Below are 22,944 nucleotides of genomic sequence, written 5' to 3' on the forward strand. Positions count from 1 at the left end.
ATATCACGATTCTGTAGGTAGAACCATCCCACCCCCAGGACATACCTTAAAATAGTTAAAAAAAAAAAACCCAAAAAACAACAACTTGATATTGTCAAGGGGGAAACATCTGTTTTTCAAAATAATGATATTCAAATAATGGGGAGCAAACCACTGTACAGAAATATCAGCAATGTAAGAAAACAAGTGTGAAATGTATATCTCATTAAGAAATTATGCCTTCAGTCATTACAATGCCTGTGCTTCTGTCTTTGTGTCTGTGCCTCTTCTCATTGGGACTCTAGTCATACTGGATTAGGACCCACCCTAATGACTTCATCTAGAATACAGAATTCACAGCCTCCAGAGCAAAATGAAATCACAGGCCACAGATAGGATGCCAGGCTAGTGTGGGGGGTACCTCTTCCCAGGCGGGTACTCTCTGGGTTGGAGAGAAAGCAACCGGAGCCAGCCTGGGCTGCTACTCACTTAGAGACATGAGAGAGATGACTCAGGAACAGACTTGTGGTGGCAAGGCAGTTCAGTTCTTTTTTAATCAGGGAGCCCAGGCTTTTAAAGGTCGGACCTGGAAGTGGCAAGTCAGAAATGGAAATGGCTTGGAAAGGGGTTTGGAAAGGGGTGGAGAAAGGCAAAAGGAGTGGGAAAAGTAGGAACTTCCTTAGCAACTGTTGCGAGGGTTTTAACTGGTAGGATTAATAATAGTACCCTGCAGGCAGGGAGGGTCTTGAGGGTAGAAAGAAGATAGATCAAAGGAATGGAATGGGTGGGAATTTTTCAGGCAAAACAACGATTATGTAGATAATAAGGGAGCAGGCCATAGTATCAGGAATGCAGGGTAGTTTGTGAGGCAGGGAGTCTGATAAGATGGGGAAAACCTTTGGGGTTACTCCTGTCCCTACTTTCTCAACCTCTTGGTAAAGAGAGAAACTGACAGGATAGATGCACTCCTCAGGTCAAGCCATGCCAGGCTCTACCACATCCTCACAATTTCCTGACAATAGGACAGGGAAACAAGTCTCCCTTCACACAGATCAGTACCTCACTCCACAGTGGAGAGCGATGCACAAGGGTCCACACCTCCACTTTAGGGGACCTCCACATCTGGAGGAAGGAGGTAAGGGGATGAGCCTACAGGGGTGCTGAGAGCCTGGGACTGGATAACTCTCAGTTTGCCATGTTCTAAGACATGGGGGAACTGTATGTCTCACCCCAACTTTCCCTGTACCTCTGTCCAGAGGAGGTAGAGGAGGGGGCACAGAGAGGGACTGAGTGGTCTGGGAGGTGGCACAGTAGATAAAGTGTTGGACTTTCAAGCATGAGGTCCTGAGTTCCATCCTCAGCAGCACATGTACCAGAGTGATGTCTGGTTCTCTCTCTCTTTCCCCTCCTATCCCTCTCATTAATAAATAAAATATTAAAAAAAGAAAGTTCAGCAATCACATGATTAAAATTTATTTTAAAAAAAGAGAGAGGGACTGAGTGGGGAGAGGTCAGGTCAGGGCTGATAACTTGGTTGGGGGCAAGGCAGTGATTGGTGGGTGGGGAACTAGAGAGTTAAAAAAAAACCCTCCAGCCTTTGTTCTATTGTCCCATGGACTTAGCAAAACCCAAACTGAGAAGAAAAAATGGTTATGGATTTCAAGATAGCAGCCATAGAGCATCTAAGGTCAAGTACAGGGCCCTCTGAAGGAGCACTTTATGTGACCATGAAGCTGACCTTGATTCCAGGCTAGGACAACACGACAGTAGCAATAAGAACTTTTATCTTTTTCTGGACATCCCACTGTGAACAGATAAAATGATCTTGCAAAAGTAGAAACACACTTTAAAAGCAGATTGAACAGTAACAGTGGAGCACCTTGAAAGGCAGACTAAATATGCAGAAGTTCTCCTGTAGGAAAGAGGAAGTGGGGAAGATTTGAGAGCCAGAGAGTGACAAGGTGAAGGGGCTGTTTTACAGGATGAATTTCCAGTGAGATGCCAGAGAGAAACTGGTGCCTTTCAACTGTCCCTGTTTTGTTGTTTTTTCTACATACGGTCTGAAGGAACACCCTTTTGGATCAAAGAAGGGCAGCTGCCTTGAAGGCTTCCGTCACTCACTTTTTCCTACTGTTTTCAGGCGCGAAGTCTATTGGAACCTTTGACATTTTGCTCTCCTTTGCCTCTGGATTTTAATGCCAGCCAATTAATGTGGAGGATGCCAGCAGAAAATGACTTCCACAGGGCAGAATGACCTTGCATTTTTGGTCAGAAGAGAGATGTAGCAGACACACTAATTGCTGAATTACAATGAACCTTGCTAAGATCCTTTAACTCCCCCAGAGGAATCAAAACAAAAGCAAATCTGAGCAGGGAAACCAAGCCACCAGATTTGCATGCAGACAACAGGTGGAGATAAAAGCCAGCCCCTCAATTTCTCTCAAAGTATCAGAAAAACATGTGACTTCTGTCCTTAAGGGACTGCTAACAGTATTCATCTATGTTCCTTTTAGCTTAGTAGCAATTTGCTACAAGTATCCCCCTGGCTAACACACACACACACACACACACACACACACACACACACACACACACACACACACACACACACACACCATGTGTGCATACACACACACACACACCCTATAATCTCTTAGCCCAGATATAAATAGACTGGAGCTGCCAGAGGACTGCTAATAAAGCTTAGCAGTTGTTGCTGAGGATGCTAATATTGTAGGAAAACAGATCCTACTAGGGTGGGATGAAGCCAGAACAAGAACTTTGATAATGTTATTAAAAGCATTTGGCAAGGGTGGGGAAAACCCCTTTGAGCTTTGCTAGAGACAGAAAAATGGGTGCATTTTCCTGATGGAGGGTTCTGGTTCTCTCTTTGTCTTTCTCTTCCTTCCAGCCCCCCCAGCCCCCCGCCCCAGGCTTGGGGAAATGACTTGGCTCTCTGTTTGCCCAGTTCTGATGAGGAGATGAACAGTGCTCAGCCCTCCCTCCTGACTGATTGTGGAGATGGTCCTCCCTTCCTGATTATACTGCCCCCCCACCTCTATATTTTGTGTTTTATTTCTACTTGTTAGGTAGGTCTTTAAAATGTGTCCATTTCTTTGACAGCTTCCTGCATAGACACATTTGTTTCTTAAGTTATTACCACAGTAACTTTGTCACTGGGTGCATTTTCTGGTGGGATCGACCTTCTTGTGGTGCATCCCGTGAGTACCCATTCATTGGGGAAACTGACGATCCTTCCTAGCCGACTGAATCTACATGGATCCCAGTCACTTTCAAAGCCAGCAACAAGCAGCTCCTGACAGCTTTCAACCTGACGCTGTTGACTGGCTACGGAAGAAGGGCAAACGCTAGAAGAAGAAGAAGTAGGATGGTCTCTCTTGGGAAAGAAAGTCAATGCCAAAATCAGGCTAACCTTTGTTTGGGATCTGGTGCTGTCTTTTGCTAATTCTATGATTTCTAACATGTAGCATGGGATTCTGTATCTTCTGAAAACAGGAATGTGGATGAACCCATCCACTGTGTGCTGTGAATGTGCAACAAAATTACCTGCATAAAGCACCTGAACACACAGACATGCAGCTGTTCCCACTCACTCTGTTCACCTGTTACCATTCATTCTATCTACCACCTTTACTTCTCAACTCTTTCACCTCAGACTGTGGAACCAGGCAAAACCCTTCTGTCCAGCACTACAGGCCTGAAGTGTATTTCTGCAGGTCAGTATCCTCAGAGGTATGTTTATTCTTGATATATAACCAGGCTCGACTGTTTTTTCCCCTGACAAAGTCATTTCCTGTGAGTTGGGCATATCTTCAGCAGCTGTATCTGAACCAGGAGCTCCAGCCAGCTGTATTTTGGGGACATATGTGGAATCTCCAGCCAATCTCCTCAGTTGTGACTCCTAAGTGTACATCTGGACCAGAGACTATCAGTGTTGCACCTGCCTCCTTAACCATGGCAATAACTTAAGAGATAAATACTTAACCCACTGTATTCTCCTGTTCCTTTGAGATGGTCACTCCAACTCTGTGTGTCCTCTGCCTCCTGTCCCCCTACATCTGCTTCATCTTCCCCTTACTTTCCTGCCAAAGGATTCTGCTGACATTTGGAAATACTTTACCCTAGACACTTGCGGGGGTGGGGGGAATTGGAGGTTGAAGCATGGCAGCATTAGAAGTTTTTATGGGTGACATAAATCAGGCTTGTATTTTTATAGATTTGACAGCACTTCTTTCAAAGGCACCACTGCACAGCATTGTATACTGGGGAATGTCTCAGTAGAGCCCCTGACCTAGTCTATCGGTTATCTCACCTATTAATTATCTCCCAGTGCACTGGAGGACGTGAGAGTGACTGATGAAGGTGCTAAGAACTGGTTTGAGACAGTTTGCCTTTACACACAGTTTAAATGCACATTCAGAATAATTTCTACCTTTTCAATGCGTTGGTTATTATTGTGTGGTGTGTAACAGCACGGCAAGAGCAACATGGTTAATTCGATAATCTGATCTTCCATCACTTTTAGGAGACATTTGCATCATTTCATGCAACACTTAATTGACAGTTGCCCCACCAGTCCTCCCCAGTGGAACCACCCATTACACCAAATTGATGGCCAGTGCTTTCTAAGTCAGATAAATGGCATGAAATAAAAATCTATTTTAGATGACATTTAAGGAAATCTTTTCTCTGGCTAGAAAGTTGCACTTTGGAAAAAAAAATTATTTACTCTATGATTCTGTAAGTCATCATGTCCACATGTGGGGGTTGGGAAGCAGTTTTTTTCTCTGGTGGGGGTGCATCTGCTTTAGTTCACAGGTACAAGTGCTAGCCAGCCCATTCTGTGATGTAACAGGCAGGGTTGACAAAGTGTGTATTCCTGGTGAGCATGTGCTCTTTGCTTATTTTTTCTCTTCTTCTAGAGCTTCAGCTCCATGAGGCAGTGCTTCCATTCTACTCATTGACATGTTATCTATCACATGGACCAGTGCTCAGTAAATCTTCGCTGAATGAATGAATGAATCGATCAATCAATCTATATTCTGTATATCTTGGCCTTTCCTCTTGTGCAATTATGATACAATATGTTATCTTCCCCAACTCATTAAGTTCTTATTCTCCAAGCCACTGAGCTTTATGGTGGAGCATAAGAACAGATGCTTTATTTATGTAGTTTTAAAGAGGTGGGCAAGTCACTGTAGCTAAGAATGGGCATCTTTCCCAGATGGCTGATGGATGGGCCTCCCAAGGTGGCCAGTAGCTTGGATGGTTGGTCATGTCTTTCAAATATGATCCAGTGTGCCAGGCTCTGGGTGGGGTTGGCAAAGTGAGTGAGAATAAACATAAGTTTGGGAAGAGGAGTCAACATTTTGATATTTGACTTGGGTAGAAATCAGTTTGTATATCAGTGCACGTGTGTGTGTGTGTGTGTGTGTGTGTGTGTGTGTGTGTGTGTGTGTGTGTGTGAAATCATGCAGAATGGATGGATGTTCAGCTAACTCTTTCCAGAATGGACCTGAGGCATTTACCCTCAATAAAAGACTCTAGGGAATATGAACTTGCCCCAAGTCTTTCAGTGTCCTGAGAAGCCTGCAAGGTCTCACAGCACAAACACCACACCTACCACATTCACTCTGGTGGCCCCTGTGCCTGATATCCTTCAATTCATCAATGTGTACTGTACTCTGTGAGCATGAACTGGTCTTTACAAACACTATTAAATGAATAAAGTCATTTATTCATGTTTTGGGTTGATACGATTTTAGGGTAGATCCAGGCTTATGGAGACTGAAGTTTACATATTTGGGGGGAGGTCCTTTTCAGTTAAAAAAATAGATGTGAGTGCAAACAGTTACTTGTAATGGGTAAAGAAATAACATTAATTTATTGGAAACTTAGAGGTTCATGTGCCTTCCTTTTATGTTCTTTTTAACTAACACTTGACCAGAAATGTATTTTTAAGGAATGCCTCACAGTTTAATGCTTTCCTTCTCCACTGAGAATCTGTAATGTTCAACAATTTGGAGCCCTGCAGGGTTTATACATGTGAAGGGCTCCAATTGTTCATGTTCTTCAGAGTCACAGTAATCCCATCCCTCCTCATTTCACTGTGGTCTGGAAAACTTGGGAAGGCCTTAGGAAAAGGGAAGTGGGGGTTCAAAGAGTAGAAGAAAACTCTTGACCAATGCAAGCCATGGACTCTTTGAGAAAACTCTAGAAACAATTTGGGACCTAAACTCAACTCTAGTCAAGAAATATGTTCAATACCATGACACTCTACACAGTCTTCCTTGGGACTTCTGCCATGTCTCCTTCTTCTTTTTTAATTTTTTTTTAAATTTTTTTAATATTTATTTTATTTATTTATTCCCTTTTGTTGCCCTTATTGTTTTATTGTTGTAGTTATTATTGTTGTTGTCGTTGTTGGATAGGACAGAGAGAAATGTAGAGAGGAGGGGAAGACAGAGAGGAGGAGAGAAAGACACCTGCAGACCTGCTTCACCGCCTGTGAAGCGACTCCCCTGCAGGTGGGGAGCCGGGGTTCGAACCGGGATCCTTATGCTGGTCCTTGTGCTTTGTGCCACCTGCGCTTAACCCGCTGCGCTACAGCCTGACTCCCACGTCTCCTTCTTCTTCTAGCGTTTGCCCTTCTTCCGTAGCCAGTCAACAGCGTCAGGTTGAAAGCTGTCAGGAGCTGCTTGTTGCTGGCTTTGAAAGTGACTGGGATCCATGTGGATTCAGTCGGCTAGGAAGGATCGTCAGTTTCCCCAATGAATGGGTACTCACGGGATGCACCAGCCATGTCTCCTGACTTGTCCTGTATCTTGTGATCAAGGCTTGACAGCCACCAACATCCTGATTTTGGGTCGTTATTAGTACAGACCTGAGGCACATATAGAGTTGAATAAATTTCCAAGCTCTACACTTTAGTTGATGACAGCAGGGAAAAATAAGGTCAGTTGTTCTTCCTTCATCTTATTTTCTACTTTCTCAGAAACGGAAGCAGTGCATGAACAGCCTATATCTGTTGTTCCTCTTCTGAAACCTAAAAACAAGTTCTCACTTGCAGGAGGATGTCATAGTCATTTTTTCCACTCTCTACTGGAGCTTCTTCAATTTCTTCATAGATCTTTCAAGACCATATTTGCGTCACACATAAGACATTAAGTCTTTTCTGTACAGACATGTCTTTTTTTTTTTTAGTATTTCAATGAAAAAATATCTTAGTCATACCCATGTAGATCAAATGAATTTAGTAAATTTGTATGACATTTTTATAAAGGAAGTAACAAGAAGTCAGGATAGACGTGGAACTTTCTAGAGAGCATATGGTATAAGAGGACAGATGGAATATGACAAATGCATCATATATAACACAGAGCCAACTATGATGATATATCATAAGGAAGATTAAAATATATGAGTTATGGGTTATAAAATTCCAAGAGGTAAAAGAGTACTTTATGTCTTATAGTCTTCATGGAACAGGTATATGCTATGGAACTTTATTTTATTTTGAATATTTTATTTATTTGTTAGATCGATAGAGAGAGAGGTATCAGTTCAGGCTTATGGTGGTGCTGGGGATTGAACCTAGAACTGCAGAGGCTTAATTTAAGCATGAGAACTTTTTTTGCATAACCAGTATGCTCTGTACCCAACCCTTCTAAGGAACTTTATTTTATTATTATTATTACTAGGACAGAGAGAAACTGAAAGAGGAGGGGAAGACAGAGAAGGGGAGAGAAAGACACCTGCAGATCTGCTTCACCACTTGTGAGGTGACCCACACTGCAGGCGGAGAGCTGGGGGCTAGAACCAGGATCCTTATGCCTGTCCTGTGCTTTGCGCCATGTGCGCTTAACCCACTGTGCTACCCCCCAGCCCCCCAAGGAACTTTAAAGACAGGTGTATTTAATAGTCTTGGATGAGCTGGCAAAGTGGGGAAATGGGGCACACTCTAGCCACAGCATGACTGAAACAGCATGACTGAATTGGGAGAATAGGTTGTGTTTGGGGAGAAGTAGACATGCTGCTTTTACTAACGTGGGTGAGGACATGGAGGAATATTTTTCTTAATTACAAGAAAGAATACACTTGGGATTGGGTATCCTTGAATACTGGCTTTAAAAAGTTAAATGAGTAAGCATGTAATGTGTTGAGGAAATTGCAATATGGGATGAGGATCTCTGGGTTCATAAGACAGTAATTTACTGACTCAGCAAGCCATTACATAATTGAAGATTTCCCAGTAGGATAGTGGATTAATGGCTGAACTAATGGTCACAAAATTGTAGTGAAGCTCAAAACAAAATGGTATTTAGTCATCAATGCTTGTACAAAACACTTACCTAGTGCCTAGGTCTTACGGATACTGAAGAAAATGGCAACCTAGGACTGTATTCTCAAACACCAAGAAGAAATAATGGTGCTTGCTGTGGAGGTCTTACTGGGTAAAGAGCAATGAGATAGGTTAGGAGAAGTGAATTGTCAAACCTAAAATGGAAGGAGGAAGTCAGGCAGGAGACAGAGGTGACAACTTAGGCAGGCAGTGGTGGTGGCTTAGAAGGATGTTTATGGGAGCACAGAAGTGGCTGGATTTAGTCTATTTGGAACATAGGAACTTGCTGATAGATTAGCTATAGATAAAACACTAAGCAGAAATGTTTTGTAATTTGAGAGCGTTGTATACACATGCAGTACTGGTATAGCCCATTGAGGGTAGTCCAAGGGGGAAAATCAAAGGTTTGGAGCTTGAGAGAAACATAATGAAGCTGTTTTGGTGAGGGAACCAGGGTGTCCCAGATAATACGATAATGTGTAGAGACCACGAAGGAGACACAGAGTCCAGGGAAGTCCCTGAATATACAGGCCAAATTCTGTAAGTCTAGAATCAGCCTGAGATTCTGCATTTGTAGCAAACTCCCAGGTGATGTGAAAGCACCTGGGCTACACCTCCCACTTCCAGCAGTGACACCAAGTTCAGGAGGACAATTAAGTGAATGCTCATGAGATGTGGAGTCAGAAAAGGAATATGGATTTAAAAACAGTAAAGAAAATAGTTAAGCACACATAGTACTAAGCACCAGGACACACACAAGGATCTGGGTTGGAGCTCTGGCTTCCCACCTGCAGGGGGGACACTTAACAAGCAGTGAGGCAGGTCTGCAGGTGTCTATCTTTCTCTCTTTCCCTTTCTATCTCCTCTTCTCTCAATTTCTCTCTGTTTCTCTCAATCTCCAATAAAATGGAATGAATAAATGGCTGCCAGGAGCCTTGGATTTGTAGTACTCACATTGAGCCCCAGTGATAACTGTGGAGGCAAAAGAGAGAAAAAGAAAAAAAAATATATTCAGGCAGGGGTAGATAGTATAATGGTTATGCAAACAGACTCTCATGCCTGAGGCTCTGAAGTCCCACATTCAACCTCCTGCACCACCACAAACCAGAGCTGAGCAATGCTCTGGTAAAGGAAAAAAAAAAAAGGAAATTATATTCAGTTATTATGCATGCATCACATGCTTTTGCAGTAGAATGAAGTATCAGAGAACAAAGGGGAAAATAAGAAAAGAAAGAAAGATTTTAAATTGAAGTGTCCAGGGCTGATCAACGCAAGTTTAAGCCTACCCCCCACTGGATTGAAGGGAGCTTTGGTGCTGTGGTGTCTTTCACTCTTTGTCTTGCTCTCTTTCTATCAGAAAAATTCAGTCCTTGGAGAAGACCCCCTCCTTCAAAGATAAATAAACAGAAGTGACCAAGGAACCAGAGTTTCAGTAGCACATATGCTGACTAATATTAAGAGACAGTCTGGGGAAGGGAAGAGGGTGATTTTCTAACCCCCATCATTTTCACTTGTGCTGCAGTGTGGGGTTGGACTTGGGGACTCAGGGTGGGGGAACCATCATGGTCTAGTCAGTCTGGTCTGGAGGATGTTAGTCAAAGCTATGTCCCTGACTGAGTATGACAGCACAGAGACTGTATGTGTTTCAAGAGCCCCAAAGCCAGGGAGGGCTGGAACCTCACTCCCAGTTGTGTGGTTGGAACTAGAGCCAGAAAATCATCTTGAAAGTTAAGGCCACAGCTCCTTGAATTGTGCTGTCTAGTCCCTGACTGTTTACTGCTGAGCGACCTCTAGGCCAGTCCCCACCCATGTCTCCTGAACATGACAAGATACTGGCACCCACTATTCATACCATAAAACAAGCACTCTGTGTGATAGTGGTACTCCTAGCAACAGACCACATTACTGAGCCCTTCTTCTGCACTGGGCTCTGTGGTGAGCATTTTACAGTCGTTTATTAAACCAGCACAATTCTAGGAGGAAGATGTTAGTATTACCCCCAAACCCCACCCCAGATACCACCCACTACCACCTTGTAGCCAAGACCTGTGAGGTTTTACAGGGCTTGGTGTTTTGCCAAGGCCCCATAATAGTGTGGTAGAACTCAAATTCGGATGAATCAGTTAAGTAATTCTTCCAGCAAGCAGGTCTGGGATTCTGGTTCCAGCAGCTTTGCTCCAAACATCAAGTAAACCCTTCCACCTCCAGATGCACTGGACAGTGCTGTCATCTATATACATACTTATATACTCCCCTGTATATAAGTCTCTCATCACAGAAATTATCCTAGCTGAGGTTTGGTTCAGACTCTGGCCTTGAGTACATGTGTGTGCCCCTAGGCAAAGCACTTGAATGCTCTGAACTGATATATTCTCATCTTGGAAGATAGAAGTTTGATGAGGACTGTGGCTTGGCTAATCATTTAGTTCAGTGGAAACAACTTCAGTCAAGATACTGAAGCTGGGTCTCCTTCACTTTTTTTTCGGGGAAAGACTCAGACATCAGATCTTTACTGAAGCTTCTCAGGAAGTGGCTTCCTTGAACAGTAAGGGTGACAACCAGGGGTGAGCTCCAGACTGGCTAGTTACACTATGAAAAGACTAAAGGTGACCCTACAACTCCCACTACCTTTCTAAGATTACTGGAGCAAATCTCCATATGACAAAGATGAAAAGCCCTTGTGATTCCCATGACCCTTTGTGGGACCTTTGATGTGGCCACAAAAGCTTAAGTGGGGCTCTGGGTCTGAAATGACAGATATCAAAGGGGTCTGATAATAAAGATTTTATTTGGCAGTAAAAATCCCATGTTTTTCTGGTAAAAAAATGAAGATGGAGAAGATAGTATTTTATTTTATTTTTTATTTTCTTAGTAATTTAATGACGATCAACAAGATTGTGGGATAAGAGGGGTACAATGCTATACAATTTCCATCACTGGAGTTCTGTATCCCATCCCCTGCACTGGAAGTTTCCCTATTCTTTATCCCTCTGGGAGTATGGATCAAAGATCTTTATGGGGTGCAGAAGGTGGAAGGTCTGGCTTCTGTAATTGCTTCTCCACTGGACATGGGGGTTGACAGGTCAGCCTGTTTCTATTTTTCCCTAGTGGGATAGGGCTCTGGGTACACATTAGTGAGGTCGTTTGCCTAAGGAAGTCAGATTGGTGTCATGGTAGCATCTGCAACTTGGTGGCTGAAAAGTCTTAAGATATAAAGCAGAACATTTTTTTTTTAACAATTAAGAACCTAAAGGTAAGAATATAGCAGATGAGATTTGGAGAAGAAAGCTAGGAAGTCTATTTTAATTATATTCCCTGGACCCATGACTTTAATAATTTTTGCCTGAGTCCAACAGCTAACATGCAGGTGGGCTAAAAGTATTGTCTGGGAAGATGATGTCAGAGTTGGAAAGAGGACCAGGAAGTGGGGTCAGGGCAGAGAGAAGCTTCCAAATATGGGAAAAGTATATAAATACTGTTAACTGTAACCCCCACTGATCTGACCTAGGGCCCATGTTTATTCGTATTTAGCACAAGAACCTGTGTAGACTGCATCCCTTTCAGTCTGAGCTCACATTCCATGGTCATAGCTAGGAACATTCTAAGTTGCACTCATTTCAGGACCCGTCTTCCTTGAGTGGTGGAGTATGTTGACTCAGCTTCCTTTTGGAGAGTGGGGCAATTTCTACCACTGTTATTCTACATTGAGGGCAAGGTCCTGTAGAGGCCCACAAGAGGGGAAGATGGCCCTTTAAAGCAAATGAGTATCTGAACTGGAGAGATATCTCACTGGAAGAAGATATGCCTTGTAATGCACTCAGCCCAGGTTCCAGCTTTGGGACTGGGTGCTACAGAACCAGGGGAAGCTCTGGTGCAGTGGTGTCTCTCCATCTTTGTGTGTCTCTTTGAATGAAAACGTTGGTTTAGGAGTAGTAAAATCACACATGTGCAAGGCCCTGACCTCCCACACCACCCCCAACACACACACACACACACACACACACACACACACACACACACACACACACACACACACACACCTCTGAGATATCCCAGGCTGTGATGGGAAAGTAAGTCCTAAGCTCTACAAGTCAGTTGTCTCATCCCTCCCTATATAAGTGTCAAACATCCTGCAGGGCCTTTTGGGACTGGAGCATCCATGGTGGTCCCAGGTGCAGCACCTAGAGCACCAGAAATTCCCACTTACTGGAGGCAACCTTGAAAGCTGTGACCCTCACCCCTAGGATTTTCAGCCCTGTCTCACAGATGGCAGTGAACCCAGCTCCGTGTTCAGATACTGCCCCTATGAGAAACAGAATGTTTCTCTCTCATTGCCCCCGAAGTACCAAGCCTGGTCAGTTCCCTTCACTCCCACCATCCCTCACTCTGGCTCTGAACTGCTGAACCCAGAGATGTTTGCCTTCCATGGAAGGATGACATCAGTGAGGAGGCAGCTCCTTGGCCAAGGGAGCCAAGTCCTCAGACATGATCTCGGAAGTAGGACAAGTACATTTTGTTTCTACGATTCCACCCAGAGAACTGCCTGGTCCCTGCAGCTGGTGCCAAATGTGTTTGCGCAACCTCCCAGCAGCTTCCAGAACGCGGTTTCAGAGTTTGCCAAAGTCTCATTTCTTTGGGGAGTGGAACTCCATGCCCAGCACAGTGGGTGCTGGCCAGAAAGGTCCCTGTGAACTGGGTGGGGGTCACACACCTCAAGAAGGACATGGGTCATCTGAGCTAATGTCCTGACTTGGGTAGACATAAGACACAGCTGCGTCACTCACCCCTGTGGGGATGCTTGGCCCCAGAGAAGGGCAGAGATCAAACTGGCTAGGCTGCAAGTTCCATTTTGTTTTGGTTCAGGGTGTGTGAATGCGGTGAAAGGAGCAAGCAAAGCTACCAGTCTGGCTGCAGTTTGTGAACATTTGCTCTGCATTCTCTCCTGGATAAAGAGAACTTTCTTGTAATTCTTTCCCCCAGGGGTGATGGGCCAGGAACACACACTCTTGTTTGTATCCAACACACAGAATTAAATTCTTTTAGGTACTGTAGGTTTGTATGGCATCTGTACCCACATTCACCTCCTCCTTTTGGGAGAAATTAAGGATTATTGAAATGGGGGGAGGGGTTCTACATACATATACCTGTCCAACGTCTTATTTTATTTATTCATTTTATTTTTGCCACTAGCATCTTTGCTGGGGCTTGTCACCTACATAAGTCCACCACCATTCCATGTGGCCATTTCTTTCCTTCTCTTTTAATAGAAAATGAGAAACAAGGAACCGAAGAGTGGCGTGCCTCTACAGCACATGTTAACAATGCTCAAGTCCCCAAGTTCAAGCCCCCAGTCCCTATTGGCAGGGGGGAAACTTCAACAGTGGTGAAGCTGTGCTGCAGGTGTCTTTCTTTCTCTCATTTTTCTATCTCCCCCTTCCTTCTCGATTTCTCTCAGTCTCTATCAGATAAATAAATAAATAAATAAATACATGAATAAATTTTTTAAAAAGTGACAGGCAGAGAGACACTGGCAGCCTGTCATTTGCTCATGCAGTTCTCCAGCAGGCGGGAACCTGGGTTCTTACGTATGGTAACATGTGTACTCTACTGGGTGTGCCACCACCCTGCCCCCCACCACATTTTCAAAGCCTAGCCTTTTTAAAAATTTTTTAACTGGGGAGTTAATGGATTAAAGTTAATAGTAAAACAAAACAGAATAGTCTGTACATGTGTAACATTTCTCAGTTTTCCACATAACAATTCAATTCCCACTAGGTCCTCCTCTGACAAAAACTAGTCTTAAGTACATACACTTCAGAGTACTGTACAGTTTGAGAGCAATGTAAAAATGTCTCCTTGGATCCACCCAACAACTTTGTATTGTGGGGATTAGTTTCCTCTCCATTTTAAGAACCAAGGAAAGGAAAGACCAGGGAGTTGAAGTGATTTTGCTCAGGGTTTCACAGCCATGTGTGCATTCAGCCAGGTGTGTCACTGCTTAACCCCCATTAGTGTAAAGCTTTTAACTTAGCAGTGGTGACCAATGCATCGACACTGAAGTGCAGAGGCCCCTGTGGCCCAGAAGAATGGCCTTCCTGGTGCAGATCAAGCTTTCATATATCCACCAGCACTGGTAGAAAAATCAGTCATTGAAGACGTCATTTGAAGGAGCAGAGCTGATGCCTGGGAGAGAAGCCTGGCTATTTCTGAGGCCCTATGAGGCCCCAAGACATTATTATGCTCTTGCATCTCTTAAAATAATGATGATGATAATAATAATAATAGTAATAATAATAATAATAAACAGCAAATTGTAAAACAAAGCCCATGTTTTCCGGTGTATACAGAGCTGTGCTGCAAGTCTTGGGAATAAATTTCCTCTGTTGAGCCATCTGCATGCAATACCAAGAGAGAAACATCCCTCGGGAAAGATGGAGCTGGGTCAGGGGAGGACAGCTGACCAGCTGAGGCCACCAAACCAGCCCATGAGTGAACCCTGTAACACAAGCCACCCCCTATTTCTTGGCTTCTTAGATGAACAGCAAGAATGCCAGACAGCAGGTCCCATGCTGATTTACTGGGCTTTGCAGAACAATCCAGAAAGACACAGAGGTTCCTTGTAGAGCCTGCCCTGTTGGTGCTAAAGAGGCACGGATAGGCGTTATTGTCAACTGACACCTGCACTTGTCAGGCCTAACGCAGGCCAGGTGAGGTCAGATGCTTGATCTGAGTGCCACACTCAGAAGGCAGGCAGCTGTTGCCACCACCCCTGCTGCTGGGCTCGTGCCTGTCACCCTACTCTGTGTTAACTGCCTCTCCTCCTTCACCCTCAGCGTAGTGGCTTAGCAGCTCTGTGGCAATTATGCCAGCTTCTCCCTCTCACGTCCTTCTTACTACTTCCTGCCTATCTCTCTTTGGCCCATATGCTCAGGGCACCACTCAGTTCCCTGAGCTAAGCTTCCTTCTCTGTTTCTTCTGTTTCTCTCCAAGAGCCCCCTTCAAGAATTTGGCCTCGTTGGGCTGGTCCTTGTCCAGGTTGAGAGCTGCTACTGTTCCATCTTCCTTGGATGAGGTCTTATGTGGTGTCAAACTGCTCAGTTCTCACTTGCCAGACACTGAATGCCACTTTTCCTGACATTTGTGTATTAAAGCACATGAAAAGGCAAATTGGGGGTGGGGGGAGGGGGTGGTGTCTCGCCCAGTAGAGTACACACATTACCATGCCCAAGGACCTAGGATCAAGCCCCCATTCCTCACCTGCAGGGGGAAATCTTCATTAGCCATGAAGCAAAGCTGCTGCAGGTGTCTCACTTTCTCTTTCCCCCCCTTTATTTTCCCCTCCCCTCTTAATTCCTGTCTGTCCTGTCAAAGAAAAGAACGGAAAATAAGACAAACTGGAGTGAGGCTGGGGAATTATCACAAGAGTTGAATCTGCTTGCCTGACGCTCTGGGTTTGAACCCCAGCACTAGATATGCCAGAGTGGTGCTCTGGTTCCTTTCTCGCCTCACCTCGCCTTGCCTTGCCCCACCCTGTCTTGCCCTGCCCCTCTCTCTGTCATCTGAAAATCTTTTCATCACTTGAAATAAATTTGTTAAAAAGAAAACAGGGTTGTCATTCCACACGTGAAGTCTCTGGACACAGTCTGAGGTGAAGCATGTTGAGGTGGCAATTGTGTTGATTAGCTTGTGATCGGCAGATGCAATATTATTTGATATGGATTGGGAGAGGCATACGGGGAAGTGGGCCCTATCCAAGGGTTCCAGGACTGGGGGAAGTAGAGGCTCTATAGTGGAGATGTGAGGTTCCTACTGTCTTAGGGTTCAAAAAGACAATTGATAGTTAATGTTACCATCACATTGTTTGGTAATTGGGTTAACTTTGAAAAGTCCTTTTGTTAGGGTTTGGTGTACCGTACCCAGTATCTTGTATATAGCTGTGCTATTGGTTGCTTCTGATCTACTTGGTCTAGGCTTTTGAGAGAGTCTGCATATCAAATACACAGCCTATATATTAAAAAGATTCAGTCTGTGTTTTAAAAAACTTCAAGACATACAATTAATTTTCCCCCTCTCATATTAATTAACTAATGATTTATATGATTACATTTTACTAGGAGTGTACATAAACACCGTTCCCACCACCAAAAGACTGTGACCCATCCCTCCCACCCACTCCCTCCCCCCACTGGCCCAGGAAGCTGCATGTCTACCCCTCACCACAGGGTTTTTACTTTGGTGCCCTACTTACAATTTGGTCAGGTCCTGCTTTTAGTTTCCCTTTAAGATCTTCTTACTCAACTTCTGTTGATGAGTGGGATCATCCCATACTCATCTTTATCTTTCTGACTTAGCTCACTTAACATAATTCCTTCTAGCTCTGTCCAAGATGGGTCAGAGAAGGTGGGTTCATTGTTCTTGATAGCTGCATAGTATTCCATTGTGTATATATACCACAGCTTTCTCAGCCACTCATCTGTTGTTGGGCACCTGAGTTGCTTCCAGGTTTTAGCTATTATGAATTGTGCTGCTATGAACATAGGAATACACACCTCTTTTTGGTTGGGTGTTATAGAGTCCTTGGGGTATAACCCCAGGAGAGGAATTACTCGATCATATGGAAAACCCTTCAGCTTCATTACTCAGGTGAGACCTTTCCTTTCATAGTATACTCTAATTCCATCTCAGGTGGTTCACTTTCTAACAAAGTCCCAAAACCTAGATATACACCAGCTTCTGTGAGAGAGAGCATATGTTCACACGTATCCATAAACTACTGCAAAATATATACCTGAAAGCAGAAGTACACTAGAGTTTGCAGTGAGTACCCCCCTAACACTTCCTCTCCACTATTCCAAGCTTTGGGTCCATGATTGCTCAACAATTTGTTTGGCTTTGTATGTTAACTCTCTATTCAGTCACCAGGTTCCAGATGCCATCAGGATGCTAGCCAGGCTTCCCTGGACTGAAGACCCCACCAATGTGGCCTGGAGCTCTGCTTCCCCAGAGACCCACCCTACTAGGGAAAGAGAGAGGCAGACTGGGAGTATGGACCGACCCGTCAATGCCCATGTTCAGTGGGGAAGCAATTACAGAAGCCAGACCTTCCACCTTCTGTAACCCACAATGACCCTGGGTCCATGCTCCTAGAGGATAGAGAGTGGGAAAGCTATCAGGGGAGGGGTTGGGATATGGAGATTGGGTGGTGGGAATTGTGTGGACTTGTACCCCTCCTACCCTATGGTTTTGTTAATTTATCCTTTCTTAAATAAAAAAAAAACAAAAAAACAAACAAACAAAAAAACGGGGGAGTCGGGCGGTAGCGCAGTGGGTTAAGTGCACATGGCGCAAAGCCCAAGGACCAGTGTAAGGATCCCGGTTTGTGCTCAGGCTCCCCACCTGTAGGGGAGTTTCTTCACAGGTAATGAAGCAGGTCTGCAGGTGTCTATCTTTCTCTTCCCCCCTGTGTCTCCCCCTCCTCTCTCCATTTCTCTCTGTCCTACCTAACAATGACGACATCAACAACAACAACAATAACTACAACAACAATGAAAAACAATAAGGGCAACAAAAAGGGAAAAATAAATATGAAAACAAAAAATTAAAAAAAAAAGCAAACAGGGATACCTCGTGTTTGCTGATCCCACTGGAGCAAGGTTAATGTATAGGGTAGTTCAAGGAAAAATACAGTTGCTGTTGCTGACTGGCACATCTGGTAGCTGATTAACTGCTCATAAAATGTTGCCCACTTGTTCTCCCAGAGGGACTGACTGAAAACTGTGATGTGGAAGAACTGGACTTATTTGTAATTACACATGCGCTCCCATGAAGCACTGCTCACATCTAGGCCTCTGTGCCAGGGTTGGACTGTCATTGCTTATTCCATTATGTTGTGTCCATAGCCTAATGGCTTTTAGATTTGTGCTAATTTCCTTTGCAGGGGAGCACCTCCAGTGGGGTATCATTTGCATATCTGTCACAGCCACCCTATCCTGAGGGGGTGTCTTTATCCATTTGGGTAAAACTGGTTTCTGCTGCAAGGAGTCTGGGAGCTGCTTCTAGCTGCCTCACCAAATTGCCCCCTGCCCCCCCCTCCCAAACCACAGGTACTTAAGACTGGATCCTTAGATGCCACAGGTCACAAGGCAAAGTTTTTTTTTTTTTTTTTAACCAGAGTATCAGCTCTGGCATATGGTGGTACAGGGGGTCCTCCTCCTTTTAATCACTAGGGTTATCTCGGGTCTTGGTGCCTACTTAACTCCAATATTCCTAGGGGTTATTTTCTTTTGATAGAGGGTGAGAGAGATAGAAAGGGAGAGGGGGTACTTATTTTGATAAAGCTAGCTTTGGAGTGACTGAGGGAAGTATAGTAGGAAGTAGGAGAGGAGGGTATCTAGGTCTAAGTAGACACTATTTCATTATAAACTTTATGGTGTCATTTTAGGTCTTTCTACTTGCTTGCTGCATATATTAAATCACTGTAGACTATTGTGCACTTTTGCTTTCAGGTATATATTTTTCCCTAATTTATGGATACATGTGAACATATGCCCTATCTCATGGAATGTGGTCTATAATAAGGGCAAGAGACTGGCATACTTTCACGATGACTCTTTTTAAAAAATTTCTTTATTGGGGAATTAATGTTTTACATTCGACAGTAAATACAATAGTTTGTATATGCATAACATTTCCTAGTTTTCCATATAACAATACAACCCCCACTACGTCCTCTGTCATCCTTCTTGGATCTGTATTCTCCCCGCCCCCACCACCACAGTCTTTTACTTTGGTGTAATATGCCAATTCCAGTTCAGATACTACTTGTGTTTTCTCTTCTGATCTTGTTTTTCAACTTCTGCCTGAGAGTGACATCATCCCATATTCATCCTTCTGTTTCTGACTTATTTCACTTAATATGAATTTTTCAAGGTCCATCCAAGATTGGCTGAAAAAGGTGAAATCACCATTTTTAATAGCTGAGTAGTATTCCATTGTGTATATATACCACAAGTTGCTCAGCCACTCATCTGTTTTTGGACACCTGGGTTGCTTGCAGGTTTTGGCTATTACAATTGTGCTGCTAAGAACATATGTTGATGTTAATTTGTCCATCCCATGAACATGGAATATCTTTCCACTTTTTCATGTCTTTTTCAGTTTCCTTGAGTAGGTTTCTCTCTGTCCATGAGCCACATGTGTTTGCACTCACCGGTGATTTGGTGGGTTCCTGAAGTCGTTCTAGTGCTATCTTGTCGCCGTCCCACGTGGTCTCCTTTGGTATTCCTAGCTGACCCACGAGAGGAGAGGAGAGAAACACAGCTGCTGCTGCTCTGTAGCCCCGCCTCCAGAAGTCCCCATGATGACTCTTGAGCCATTATCAGGCCACCCCATCAGTTGGGGCCCTAATCAGGGAGTCCTGAGATTCCCAAACAGACCTGATAGGCCTAGACCTAGAATAAATCCCTCTCTCCATTGTTACTGGTCATCTCTATCAGGAACAACAAAACAGACCCCTTTGTGGACCTCCATAGGACCTTGCCCTTTAGGTGGATCAACAACGGTAGAGAATGTTCCATCCTCTGAAAGGAGGATGTGATCTGGGGCACATATTCAGCTTAGGAGCCTATGTGACCTCTGCATCCCTGTAGATCTGAGCTCACATTCTGTGGTCATGAGTAGGAACATTCCAAGTTGCCCCAATTTCAGGACCCATCTTCCTCACGTGGAACATAGAGTATGTTGTCCAGCCTCCTTTCAGAGTCATCTACAAATTTAATGCTATCCCCATCAAGATTCCAAGCACATTAGGCTCCTTAGCTGAATATAGGCCCCAGATCAGATCAAATCGATAGGGCTTACAGTCAACAATATTTATACACCTTTCCCATATTTGGGAGCTACTCTCTTCCCTGATCCAACTTTCTGGTCCTTTTTACAGCCATGGCAACATCTCCCAGTCAATAACTTGGATCCACTCGTATATCAGATGTCAGGCTCAGGAGAAAAAAAAAAAAAAAACTAGTATAGCCATGGTCCCTTTGGAATATAACTAAAATAGGCCTACTAACTATCTACAAAATGGAGACCCCCAATTCTTCATCTGAACTATTCCAGCCTTTAGGTTCATGATTAATCAATAATTTGTTTGGCTTTATATGTTAACTCTTTTTCAGCCACCAGGTTCCAGATGCTACCATGATGCCAACTGGACTTCCCTGGGCAGACGACCTCACCAATGTGTCCTGGAACCCTGCTTCCTCAGAGCCCTGCCCCACTAGGGAAAGAGAGAGGCAGGCTGGGAATATGGATCGACCTGTCAACGCCCATGTTCAGCAGGGAAGCAATTACAGAAGCCAGACCTCCCACCTTCTGCACCCCATGATGACCCTGGGTCCATACTCCCAGAGAAATAAAGAATAGAAAAGCTATCAAGGGAGGGGATGGGATATGGAGTTCTGGTGGTGGGAATTATACCCCTCTTATCCTATGGCTTTTGTCAATGTTTCCTTTTCTATAAATAAAAATAATAATAAAAAAGAATGAATATATCAATGGATGAGTGAATGAATGAACACACCAAGGCCTTTTCTATCTCTAATGGTCTTCTTGCTATCAGAGAATTCCTGCTAATGGTGTAAAAAAAAAAAAAGAAAAAGAAAAGAAAGGGAGAGGGGGGTGGAGAAAGAGAGAAATGGAGAGAGAAGAGGAAAGACCTGTTTCACTATTCCACTACTGGTGATGTTTCCCCCCCACACTGCTACCCCCCCACAAGTACAAACCAGAGACTTGAACCCAGGTCCTTGCACATGGTAATCAGATGAGCCAGCACCCAGCCCCAAGAGTGACTTTCTACAGGGGCACTGCTACATGAGGCTGGGCAGTGTACACCCAGTAGAGCTCACACATTACCATGCACAAGGGCCTACATTCAGACCCCAGTTTCCACCTTTAGGGGAGAAACTTCACTAGCACTGAAGCAGGCCTGTCTCTCCTTCTCTCTTCCTCTTTATCTCCCCTTTATGTCTCAATTTCTCTTTGTCCTGCCAACTAAAATAAAAGGAAAAAAAAAAAAGGAAAAATCTACCACCAGGAGTTGCTGTGCAGCCACCTAACCCCAGCAATAACCCTGGTGACCATATTAAAAAAATTACCAAAATAAAAAAATAAAAGGGGCACTGTTGTAGTAGCTGCACTCCTGACTGGTAAGGGCTGCTTATAAAGAAGCGAGAAGAGTAGGGCTGTCAGAGTCTCAAAGTCTCATCTGTCCTGAGGCTCCATCTAAAGGCATTTTTTTTTTTTTTATGACAGTTAATCTATTTTCAGTGCTGCTGGGCATGTGAAATTGATGAGAGTGACTATTGAAGAACTGATTTTCTTACATACTGAGAGTGACCTGAGTACCACTGTGCCATTTTATCTGTTGCTGCGAATCCAACCTAGGGCCTCATGCATGGAAATCCCAGAGCTTCTGGTCTCTGCATTTTCACAATTACTTAAATCTGACCCGTTTAAATTTGAGTGTGTGTAATGCCAGTGTCTCCACAGTAGTTTTAGTTACCATAGTCAGATCTACAGTCAGAGAAGAGATACCAACCTGGAGAGTGTGTGGGACCCAAAAAGGATGCTGGAATATGGCAGGATATTCCATATTGGTGTCCTGCCTAGGAAAACTTGCTGGGTCTGACTAACAGTTGCCATGCAGGAACGCTATGGGGCTTCAATGGAGTGATGTTCTGATTTCTCAAACAAAGGCCACAATCTAGGTTTTTCTTTGAAGTCTACAAAGAAGAAAATATTCATACATTCGAAGAGCTTGTGCCTTTTCTTCTACTCCAATAATTTCATCTAACAGATTGAAGGAATAGACTTGGGGAAAAAGACATGTTTCATCCTTTCCCATCCACGGCCGCTCAGCGGGTAGGAAGTGGTTTCTTCAGTCTGAATTATAGGTCTGTCTGTTTTGTTTTGTTTTTCCACCAGGGTTATTGCTGACACTCTGTGCCTCGGGCAGACTATTTATTTATTTATATTTAATTTTTTTAGATATAGGGTGAATGACTGAGAGGCAAAGAGAGACAGAGAGTGGAGAGACACTTCAGCACTGTTGCACTGCTCATGAAGCTTCTCTTTTGAATAGTGATCCTATGTGGGATCATGGTGGCTGACGGTTCGAGCCTTTGCTCTCATTCCAGATCATGTGTGCATTCTGCCCACTAAACCATCTCACGACCTCCATCATCTATCTCTTAGTCAGTCTCTGCACTGATTCTAGTTCTAGGTGGTTCCTGGTTTATCCCCCAGACACTTTTGTTTTATCAGACCAACCTGTGTGTTATTCCCCCCTCTTCCTTTATTCTGTGAGTTGTCAAGCATCTTCCCCAGGCATCTGCAGGCCTCCCCGGTCAGAGGGCAGGGTATGTTTGCCTCCTGGACTTGAGGGTCTGGAAACAGTCTGATCTGGAGGTTAGACTTTTCTTTGAAGTCTCATAGTTTATCTTAAAAATAAAGACAGGCAAACTTGGCAGTCTATTCCCTAATATATTTGTGCTTATTTGATATTAAGACATAATCCTCCTTCATATCTTAAGGAAAACTGAATTTTC

The 22,944-nt window shown here is 44.0% G+C and overlaps 1 long non-coding RNA gene across 2 annotated transcripts in view; it reads left to right on the plus strand.

The window, feature by feature from the left end:
- Nucleotides 1-21,597, plus strand: part of LOC132539293 (uncharacterized) — a 113,923-nt gene extending 92,326 nt beyond the window's left edge. For both annotated transcript variants that reach the window (XR_009550551.1, XR_009550550.1), the window contains one exon: nt 20,515-21,597. This is a non-coding gene — a long non-coding RNA (uncharacterized LOC132539293). The remainder of the gene's footprint in view (nt 1-20,514) is intronic.
- Nucleotides 21,598-22,944: the final 1,347 nt, after the last annotated feature.

The sequence above is a fragment of the Erinaceus europaeus genome, chromosome 7, assembly GCF_950295315.1.
Source record: "Erinaceus europaeus chromosome 7, mEriEur2.1, whole genome shotgun sequence".
NCBI lineage: Eukaryota > Metazoa > Chordata > Mammalia > Eulipotyphla > Erinaceidae > Erinaceus > Erinaceus europaeus.